Here is an 11,876-nt window from a genome sequence, read left to right as displayed (position 1 = left end):
CCATTGTTCTCCTTATCATAAATGGAGGGAGGGCATGGCTGGCTGACACCTCTGTTCACAGAATCACAGAATGGGTCTGGTGGAAGGCACCACAGTGAGTCATCTGGTCCAAGCTCCCTGCTCAAGCAGGGTCATCCCAGAGCACATGGCACAGGATCGTGTCCAGATGGTTCTTGAGTATCTCCAGTGAGGGAGACTCCACAGACTCTCTGGGAAATCTGCTCATTCACCCGCACTGTAAAGAAATTCTTCCTTATATTCAGATAAAATTCCCTGTGCATCAGTTTCTGCCCATTGTCTCTTGTCCTGTTGCTTGGCACCACTGAGAGGAGCCTGGATCCATCCTCTTGGCACACCCCCTTCAGATACTTACAGACAATGATGAGGTCCTCTTTCAGTCTTCTCAAGGCTGAACAGACCCAGCTGCCTCAGCCTTTCCTCATAAGTGAAGTGTTCCAGTCCCCTCATCATCTTTGTTGTCCTCTGCTGGACTTGCTCCAGGAACTCCATGTCTCTCTTGTGCTGAGGGGCCAAGGGGAGTTCATCTGGAAGGAAGCTGAACCAATAAATCTGGGCAGAAATATTAGAAACAAACTCTCTCTTGCTGGTGGACAGATCACAGGACTGAGTCACTCTTAGTCACCTCCACACAGGATGGCTTCCTCTCAGTACCACAAATGGCAGCCCATGGGCTGGCAAAGAGGTAGGGACAGTTGACACAGGAGGAGGAAATATTGTCTGAAGGATACAGCTGGGACAGTGGTTTGCAGGACCGTGAAAGAGGGGGGGAAGGAAGAACCAAAAGCTGTTTGGAGAGGAGGCGAGGACTTGCCCAAGGAGTGATGTGGCCAGCAACAGGTAGGAGTCAGTGAGGGAAGGTGGATACCACCGAGAACTGATAATGGTGGAGAAGAAAACACTGAAGTGCTTTTTCTAAGGCTGTGAATCAAATACCTCTTTGACACATCTTGGCCTAGTCACTAAGGAAACTTCAGAGGACATTTTCAGTGGAAAAACCTGCAAAACCACAAGATGCACATTGAATAAGAGAGTACTTGTTCTCTCATTTGAGTTTCTCCCTTCTCTGCTGAAGTACCTGCAAATCCAGGCAGGTGGGCAGGCTAGCTGCGTGATCTCTAACGCGGCACTTTTCTCCGGATTAGAGGAAAGGCCCGTGGATACCTGCATTCCTGCCTGCACCAGGCCTCCGCATATGGCAGCTATGTATCACAGCCCTCTGTATCACAGCTGCAAACGGCGCTGTGTCCTCCTCCCCACATGCTCACCAGGGCTCAAGGCGTTGAATCTGCCGTGGATGACAACAGCCCCCGGAGAACCCCATATCCTGTCCGCACACAGGTTGAAATGCCAGCCCCATCCAGTTTCCAGTCTAAACACATGGGCTGTGGGAGCACTCCACATTTCTCCCTATCCCTGTGTTATGAGTATTCTATATTCTTCATGTCTCCCACCTTCCTCTCTTCCTAGGCCAGAGCCCACATTTCATCATCTTGTTAGGGACTTAGTGTGATTCTATGCCACCCATGTCATGTGTTTTGTATGTCTACATCACCGACATCATTTCTTGCCTTTTATCTAGTAGATGAGGCACAGGTGGTATTGCTATCTGTAACTTTCTCAGTCTGGCCTAGTACACCACATCATTACTTCCATAGGTGCCAGAAGACACAGCATGGGTGCAGGCCAGTTCTGGTTCCTTTATCTGCGTGGGCAACTGCAGACAAATGTCAAGTCCTTGGGTGTTCTAGTCAGTTATCAGAAGAGCAGGATGGGAACTTGCAGTTTTCCTGTTTTTTTGTTCTGTTGCTGTTAATCACTGGAAGGAATAGAATAATCACCTCAAGAAAAAAGGTTCATCTGTTTTCTTCTCCACTGAATTATAGAGGGCTGTATGCCCGAAAGATTGTGTTTTAAAATACAGATGTGATATTTTCAATATAAATCTGTTGTGCTCAGAGTATTCTTTGGCATTTTGTAATTCAGTGTGGGTGTTGATCCTGGAGGTATCATGACTTCCCATTGCAATCAGGACTTTATTTTCCTTGGCCAATTTTTTCTGGTTTTTGGCTGAGAAACAGAAGAGACAGACAGTAACTTACCCCAGACTGTTGATGAAGCCTGTAGGCAGAGCTGGAGACAGAGCCCAGACCTTCTGCATCCAGATCTCCTGAATGCAAGCCATATGGCCGCACTTTCTCTTCACCTTCCCTCTCCCTGTGACTCCCAATGGCTCTTTTCTTAAGTTGAAGTGGCAGTCTTTCACCAGGAGTAGAAGGCTGTCTTGTTTGGTTGCTTGTTTGGCATAGCTGAAGCTGAACAGATCTGGATCGTTGTTTTCCCTCCATTTCTCACTCCTTCCCAGTGAGACCTTTCCTCCTGGACAAGCTGCTTCATTCTTTTGGGGTCTGATGGTGAATGTACTTCCTTTCCACACGACTTTCTCCAAGTAGTTGCTGTGCTTTCTTGGATCCCTGGGCATCCTGGGTTTCAGACCCCATCTTGTAGCAACATTTTCAGGTTTTTCACTCTGGTGAGATTCTAGCAGTAGAGAAAATATTATGTTAAGCAGATATTAAGAAGATATATTTGTGTAGTAAATATTTTAATATTATTTTAAATAATATGAAAATATTTAAATATTATTTAAAATATTTAGTAAAGTATTTTAAATATTTAATTACAAAGATATTAAGAAGGTATATTTGCATAATCAAGAAGTATAAGTGGCAGGTGAGAAGAAAATGTGAATGAGTCCTTGCTTGGTACATTTTAGTCGTGGCAAGACAGCAGCAGAAAGGAAGGTATTGTTAAAGCGAAAGGCAGTTTCTCATGCTACAGCTGAGGTAGTAATGCTTATATCAAATGATCAACTGTCTTTAAATGTTCATCAATCTTCTTTTCCCAAACCTGTTCTGTCATCCAGGGGTCTGGATGCTGCCATGGTTAATGGGTCTTTCATGTGCTTCCGTCTTGCAGGTCTCTAGCATGGAAACAGCGCATCTTTGGTGTCTCTGCTGTGACTGGATCACTCACCACCACAGAGACACAAACCACTCTGGAACGATGCACTGCTCCCACAGAGGAGCAGGCAGAAGTAGGGCGACCTAAGAATCACCCAGTTAAGGTTGTTCTCAGTATCCCAAACCAGGGTCTCTTCTTTCTGCCTTGCTATCTGCAAGCAGCACAGAGACTTGAGAGAACAAGGTACTCCACATGTTCCCTCTCAGTCTCCAGTCTAGTGCTGGCTCTAACTGCACCCTCCTCCTCCCTGCTGGCTCCCTGTCGCTGCGTGAGTGATGGATCCTCTGACCCTGGAATGATTTTATTTCTCTTTTTGCCCATACCCAAGCTCTGGAGGGAGGTCTGCCTCAAGCACAACACTGCTGCTCCCAGGGAAAAGTGCCTGCCTTATTGCATGTGCCCCAGGCATTCCCTTTTAAAAACAACAAATATCCTATGCAAAAGGAGAACAGAGAGAACCCACCAGGCACCCTCTGTCAGAGTGGTGATGAAGAAAGACTTAAGCAACACAAGCAAATGGATTAGCACTTTGCCTGGGGGCCCTGTTCGAAGGTTTCTGTTTGGTCTTGGAGTCCTGAGACTGGTATTTCAGTGGAGTCCTTCTTGGCAAGTCTGGCTTTGTGATCTAGGACAATAAAACCCTTCTTTTAACAATAAAGATAACTGCATTCAGGACATTTCAAACTTAAGAAACTGCTTTACCAGCATTTTACAAAATAGGTTGGGATTCTTTCTTTGGCTGTTCCTACAGAAATGAGGTGGTCTGTGTGTCTGCTTGTCCTGTCCCCGCTTTCAAATGATCAGATGTACCTGACAGTAGGGCAGTGGTCTCTAAGGTATTATGGTGCTACTGGTTTTGTGAGACTATGTGTTGGGCAGATGGGGAAAGTCCCAAAACTTCCTCATTAGCTTTTCATGCCAGGGGTACTGTAGTCCTGCTCATAACATGCCCTCACACCCTTGCTGGGACCCTCAAGCCCTCCAGGACAAGCTGCTTGGGAGCTGCTCCTTGCTCCTTGCCCATTGCCTTGAATGGTACCGATGTTCTCCGACTCACTTCAGTGCCACCTTCTTGGAAATTCATGCAGGGTTGTTTACTTCAGTTTGGGCTGGGTTTATCTGAATGTCTGTCCTTATGCTGGGAATCCATCAGCATGCAAATCCTAAGCTCCTGAAGTAGTTGGCTTCTATTTCTAGCTGTGACATCAGCCAAAGGCTTGGCACTGCTTTATTTACGTTTAATATATTTAATCTGTCTCCATGAATTTCTTCGCGACAAACGGGCGTGTCAGGGACGGGCAACATGTGTGGGAGAGCACTCTGTTTCTGGACAGTACTATCCTCCTCTGCTTCTCCCCAAGATCACCACCCACTTAGAGAAATCTCAGGGAGCCCATTCCCCAGATCACTGACAAAAACAGCAAAAGCTCCCACTAAAAACAAGGAGGAGGGGACTGGGAAGAAAGGCAAAGTTATCTGCCCTAAAATGCTGCCAGATGGAGAGTGGAGACACCGGGGTCCTGAGCTTGGACCCAGGGTACAGAGACCTCCATTTGCTTCTTCTTTGGTTGTGGAGCTGCTGTTGGCATCTGCTTTGTTCTGTCACTTGGGCTTGGTTGTGCATGTTCCCCCTGCTCCTCTCCCCGGCAGCTGGGGCCCCTCTGTGTGAAGCTTCCCTTTCTGTGGCACCCTCCTGCAGACTCTTCTCCAGGGCCAAACAGGGCCTGGAGCAGGTGGGAGGTGGCAGTGCTGTATCTGTTGCGAAGGGGACAGGGAGTCCCCTGGAGTACAGGGTGGGGCTGGTGCTATAGTGTGTCCCACTGGCCAAGTGGAGCAAACATAGAGAGGATTGGAAGTAGAGTGGCATGGGGGCAGCTGAGGCTGGCTGTGGGCTGTTTTATGACTGCTGTTGCTCAACCCTATGGCTGAAGCATGGTGGGCAGGGGCAGAGTGAGAAGCCTGACCTCTCTCCTCCCCAGGGCTGCTGTTCCTGTGTTATGCTGTGCTTCCTGCAGCGTTGGAAACCCAGTCCTGGAGCCAGCACAAGTCATAGACTCAACTTCACATGAACACCAGCAGCCCTACACAAAGAAAAGGGCTGGAGGTACACCCTGGATGTCCCTCTGCCTTTTGATTCAGTTTCTGGACAGCAAGGCAGATTAGGTAGAAGAAATGCATGCTGAGGGGACACACAGGCATGCAACTATTGTGAGAGAAGCTGGGGTGCTTGAGTGAGTAATGGCAGGGGGCGCAGGGGACTTGCAGTGTGACAGGTGAGGCAGGCCCCCTCATGGGACAGGTCATGGGCACATCTGTTCTGGAGGCTGGGTGGATGAGCTGGTCCCCGTGGCTGGAATTAGCATTCCTGCCATGCTCAGAACTACTGATCTGGATGTTCACCTAGTTTTGTATTTGCTGTAAACACAAGGCACTGCTGGGGCTGATCTTCCTTCCACCCTGGGAATGCAGTTTGCCCTAGCCTGAGGAACAGTCCTGTTGCTGCTTGCAGCCCTCAGTGTCTTGCTTACATCTTCTTTCCCTCCCATACCTGGGAGACCTTGATACATTGATTCAGACGTAGCTGAAATTCAGCTATTTAACTGGAATCCATGTCTTCTGCTACCTGTTCAGGCCCACAAGTATACGTCGTTACTTGATTCCTGTTTAGCAACGTAATTTCCTAAGAAAATCACAGCCTGCTGAAATCCAGGGCAGTTTGATCACATATGTATGAGTTAGCTTATGGCAGTCATACCAACATGATGGCTGTCAAGAAAGTCCCTGTGCACTTTTCCCTCATCTCCTGAGACAATTTTCTCCACTGCAACTGTTGGACATCAGCTTGGGTGGGGGGCATTTCACATTACCACAGGAATAGTTGCAGAAGTGCAGAAGAAATACTTCCTGGGGCCCAGTAACTTTTCAGGGAGCTCGCACAATTCAGCAGAATGAAGGACAGCCACCAGGCAGGCAGGGATAGGCAGGAAGCAGCTTCAGCAGCAAGACATCAGGAACCTTTTTCTCAGGAGCAGCTTAAGGTAATCTTTGTGCCTCGGTGCTAAATGTTACATGGAGAAGGCAGAAACCTGATTTGAGATTTCAGGTGCTTGCTGTCAGGCAGGAGAGAAGGAGCTGTAGCCAAGCTCTCAGCTGCCATGCCATCCTTGCAGATCTCTCTTCAGTGGCAGTACAGAGCTCCTCAGAGCACTCCTGCTGCTGTTTTACTGATGATGTCCCTTTCTCGAAGTGCAAACCCAGTGCGATAAATTATTTTCTTCTGTTCTTACTTACTCAAGATCTCCCCAGATAAGGTAATGACAGAGATTTCTGTTCAGCAATCCAGTGCCTGCAATAGTGGATAGGGGTCAGCAACAGATCATTGTTAGAGTGATAGCACAGAGAGCCCAGAGAGATCAGATAATGCAGAAGAGCTCCAGGGGCTGAAAAAGAGTGAACTTGGGACACCTGCATATCATCTGTCATTACCAAGCCCCGGGCTTGGGAAGACCAGGCAGTGATAACAGGGCCCTTGGCTGAGGGAGGTGCTCCTGCCAGGCAGGCCTCTTCTCCTATGGAGGGGTGAGGACAGGCACATAACCACACATCTCTCCCTTCTGGGGCTTGTACAGCACTTAGCACAAACAGGATCTTAATCCTAATGAGGTCCCTGGGAGATTTTAATGAAATGACCATCTGACTGCAGTCCTTACTGTTCATTTCAGGTATACACTCAGGTCTCAAAATAGACAAGGGTCTTTTTAGGAGCTAGTGAGTATATCTCACTTATTGTGTAGTATTGCTATTCTATTTGCTGGATCCTCCAGCAGGTTCACTGGTTCCTCCTCCAGTTTACTAGTGAAATAGTCATCAAGAAAGACAGGCACCTACCTCGAAGAAGAAGTGACAGACAGATGCTTGGCCAAGTAACACAGGGGAAGCTGTGTTCTACAGATGTGTACAGATGTTTGGTATATAGTATTTGCACAGCAGAGATTCGCATTCAGTGTCTGCTGTATGAAAATGTATGGTATTAAACAACATTGTCACTAATGTTAGGCTTAGCCAACCAGCGAGGTTGTAACTACTTGTGTACCCAATATGTGACTCATGCAGTGTATTTTCTTGATAAATGTACAGTAACATTTTCCAGTGAAGCCATGGCTGTAGGTGGGAAAAGAAGTGAAAAGAAATCCCAAATAATACAATCCAGTTGGTGCCAGGAAGTACTGTAAGCAGATCCTATTACTGGAACAGAGTGGAAAAAAACATTGGTTAAAGCACAGGAAGGATGAAAGTGTCTTTGTTGGCAAAAGTCTTTAAAGAAAGATTCTACTCTGAAAAACAGTAAAATGTAACTTCTATGACTGATACATGTTGTAAGTCATACGTGTGTTCTTATGGGATTTTTGACACTTGTAGCGAGTCTTAAAATGACATCCTTTACCATGTAGGTAGACAAAAAAGGGCAGATAACTTCAGCTGAGAAGACCCCAACCAGCTTTGTCTGAGCAAATGAGAGGGAATGATGAATCCAAAACTGTCAACTCATGCCTGCAGCACTGGCTAAAAAGGTTCATGAGACAAAATGAGACAAAGAGCTCTGAAAGAAACATATTACCAAGCAGACAACTGCCCAAGATGCAGAACGACTTCAGATGGGTTTGAATAAAGAGTTTTCATTACTGAGGACATCATAAGAAGTCTTTATACTGCCTTCTGATACTTCATTTTTCAGTGATTATTTTTGCAATATTGAAGTAACAGAGGGCAATGTGAGACACTATAGAAAGGAAAGGTTATTTTATTTCAAACCACACTGATTTCACTCACTCAGACTAACACTCTCATAACCACATATTCATAGGCACCAGTAGGCATTTGTTCATACTATTCAGTTTTCTTGCAATCACGTAGAAGATTCAATTCATGGGCTCTGGAGCTCTCATTATGTCTCCTGTGTTTCTCTTAGTTTGGCCACCATATGCTCATTTTAGATGCACCTTTTGCATCCTGCAGAAATTGGCAGTAACTGTTGTCTTTTGTGCCTCCACCTTTTCCCACCTCTGAGTGTCATTAGAACTCATCTGCCTTTGTCTCCTCATATAAGTATCTTAGAGCTCAATCTTGTTCTTTATCTTAGCACCATCATCTCCAGAGATCTTATTTTTTTTTCTTTCATTAAGTCTTAGGTGTACTCTGTCCCTTGTTTTAGGAGTTACCTGGTTTTAAACTGTGATTTATTTTTTTCCCCCGGTCTGGATATCCAGAGGATCTGTGTCAACATGCTGGGATCTTAATGATCTGCTAATCCAGCTGCCATCAGTATATGCTGTTCTTGTAGCCATTCTTATGCCTTTCTTCCCAGTGCTTCCACACACAGACCTCTTCTTTGTTCTCAATTTATGTTATTTTATTGTTTCTTTTATAATTTAAAGAAAATTGGGACCATTAATGACAAAGACACGTCTGGCAGAGTGGTGGCTTTTGGAGTGCAGTGCCATTTTACGAAGAAGGAAAAACTGATCTAAAAGATCTGATTTATCACAGAAACATAGAGTATACTGAGTCAGAGGGAACCTATCAGGATCATCGAGTCCAACTCATGGCCCTGAGCAGAAAACCCTAGGCATCACACCATAAGCCTGAGAACATTGTCTAAACACTTCTTGAATTCCTTTTATCTTTCCTTCTCCTTTTAAAATTCTTTCCTGCTTTATGAGAACAGAAAATTTCTTGATAAAAATAATCGGTTGTCAAGTTTAATACAAATAAACAATAAATATGTATCCAAAGAGCATATAAGCAGTGTGAAATTAGTTACCAAGAAAGGTCATCAAGTCAGATGATTTGACTAGCATGTGATGTTAGGAACATTAATATAATTTGTAGTTATGCACAAGAAGATAAGAGTAATCAGATTTCATAACTCAATAAATAAGGATGTCTTTGTTCTTGCCACAGACAGCATTTCACAATTAGCTGGCTATTGTGTATTTCCCTCCACTCCCTAGCATTCCTTTGTACTCTATCTGATATTAACAAGAGAGGCCAAGACCAGGGGCTTGATGTGCCACAGAAAAAGTTATTTATTTACTAAAGACAACATTTATGATCCTTTAGATACTGAACTGAGATAGAACAAAGAAACATGTATAATACTACAGGGATGCTTGTAAATACTTCAGTGGCCTCCTGCACTCAAGACAGACAGAACATAAATGTTTCAGTCCAACCTTGGCTTCACAAGAGCTGGCAGATTTGGGATCTAAGATGCTATCTAAGTGTGTTGTTAAAGAAAAAAGAAGCATTATTGTTATTTTTTTATTTACCAGATGGATGAGAAGAGTGAAACCACAGCTGCTTTCTTATCTCCTTCCAGGTCTGTACAGGAAATAAGGCGGGTAAATCTCATCTGATCCCAAAGAATGAATCAGGTCAGGACATTTTTGTGTTCATGTGGTGAAGCAAGGGGGATGGATGTGGAAAAGAAGAGAGATTTCTGTTCCCTTCTCCCATGAGAGTGCAACCCAGAAGCATGCTCTCTTTATATAGACAAAATTTGAACATTTTCTTGCTCAGTTTTTCATAGGATTCTTGAAGTACAAGCAATGCAAGTTTCTTATATGCATTATTTAGTCTCTACACAAGAGCCTCTGCCAATTTTTTCAACATCCAAATAATATTAATATTATCCTGTCTCTTCCTTCCTTCCCAGACTGAAAGAGAAATATGCTGATCAGTATATGTAGACATGTGTGGGTGGGGGTGAAGCCAAAGGAAGCAACAGAGTTAGCTCTTAGCCCTGAAATGTTTTCGTTGCTTTATTCAGTGAACTGAATAACCTTGGTCTGACTTCTGTGAAATTTTAGTCTTCTCGGCTCATGAACCTCCTATTACCAGCCGAACACAGCTGTTCTGGGAAGTCCTGACCAAACAGAGATAGTTAGTCTTTGAGGTAACTCAGTGATATCCCATGGAGTGTGCTGAGTATTGGAATTGAAGGCTTGAGCCAGGCTCACTTTTTTCCAACAAGCAGAACTGGAGAGGAGTGGGCTCCCATTAGGCTGTGCTGCTGGCTCCAAATGCTCCTGTATTCATAGCCAGACTGCGGTTTTTCTAGGACACTAGGCTTTGTTTTGAAGTTTGATGGATTACAAGTAGTAACTTTGAGTATCACAGCTGCACAGAGATTGTGTCTGGACACTAATCTCTGAATTTCAGTAGATTAAACATTTGCCACCACCAACATAATACAGTGGCTAAAAATTCCCCAGTTTACCAACCAACCAACCAACTGGCCAACCACCCCCCAGAGCTCACCAACTGTAAACTTCTCTTTATGGTCGTGATTAATGTGCAGACAGGCCCAAATTCTGTAAGTCGCTGCAAGTGGAAGAAGAATTATCCTCTCGCCCTCTGAATTTGTTCAAGTAGGAAGGATCTGGGCCTTTTAATGATGTTTATTTTCAGTCCTGCTCCTTAGCCTTGGGATACTGAGCAACCATTTGTCCAAGAATCCAGAGAGACATCCTTCAGGTTAGACATGCAGGTGTACTCCACATCCATGGGCAGGAGAAAGTTGCTGGAATTTATTACGTAAGATGGAAAAGGAAGCTTCTAAAGTGCCCAAAATGTTGGAGGAAGCATGAAAGAAAATAGCTGTGAGATGGTGTGGGAGCCTTCCCCACCCACAGAAAATTGACATTGTCTGTGAGCTTCAGATGGTGGTTTTTACAACAGTCCTAGGACTACACATGGATGCACATTGTTAGAACCAATATGTACTTTCACACTAAAAACTTTTATTTTTGCAGGAAGTTGTAATGCTGGGGGCAAAATTTTTCTTAGGGGAAAGGTCAAGACAGATTTCAAAGATGTGTTTAAATATTTTTGAGGAAAAAAACCCCACTTATTTGTTATGAAATTACTCTTTTTTCCCCATTCCATCATGGAAATGGATATTAGTCATTTCAGTTATTTTGAAAAAAATTGTTTGATGGATTTGAAACTAGATTTTCCTGTTTATGTGCTCCCCTTCTCTTTCAATCTTTGGAAATTTTTAAATCTAGTTTTGAAATGGTTTTTTTCCCAGGTTGAACTAGAAGTTGAACTAGTTTTAGTTTTAATTTTGCGTAGCTGAGTGAGTTTGCTGCCAGAGCTAACACATGTTGAGATATGTATATCAAGTTCTTTAAATGTCTGAAATGTGTTCTGTTTATTTTTATTTCATAGTCTTTTGACTGGCTTCTGTGTTTAAAAAACATCTCCCTTTCTAAAGCTTAGTGTCAGCATGCTAGTTTTCAGCACGATTTATTCCATGAGGTTGTTGACTTTAATTATATTGTGGACACTCAAACACTCTTACTTAGTAGCTCAATTATTCTTGCTTCTTGGATCAGTTCCTAGGTATTACTTAGGACGAAATGGAAAAGTAAAAATAAAGTCTTGTTTTCTCATGTGCTGTCGAACTAGTTGTTCTAAAAAGCACTTGTTTATCATGTTGAGAAATCTCTTCGTAAGCCATGGACCATGTGGTGGTTGACTAACTTACATCCTGAAACACAGGAGCAAGCTTGAAAAGGACTGTCCCGATTGGCGAGTCCAGTTACTCTGGGCAACCTGGGTTTGGAAACCCTGCTCTGTTGCAGTACTGATAGGGTTTATTCCCCTACTGGAGTGCTCAGCTACTCTGCTGAAGCCTTTCTAGAATGAGCTGGGCACTCAGTGAGGGAGACATAACTGTGGATCATGGCTTTAAAGACACAGAGGCTGGAAATGGGACTTCTCCTAATCGTGAGAGATGTGGACTGTGAAACAGCCCCTGGCGGGTACTG

The sequence above is a fragment of the Corvus moneduloides genome, chromosome 4, assembly GCF_009650955.1.
Source record: "Corvus moneduloides isolate bCorMon1 chromosome 4, bCorMon1.pri, whole genome shotgun sequence".
NCBI classification, from domain to species: Eukaryota; Metazoa; Chordata; class Aves; order Passeriformes; family Corvidae; genus Corvus; species Corvus moneduloides.
Note: the sequence above shows the minus strand (reverse complement) of the source record.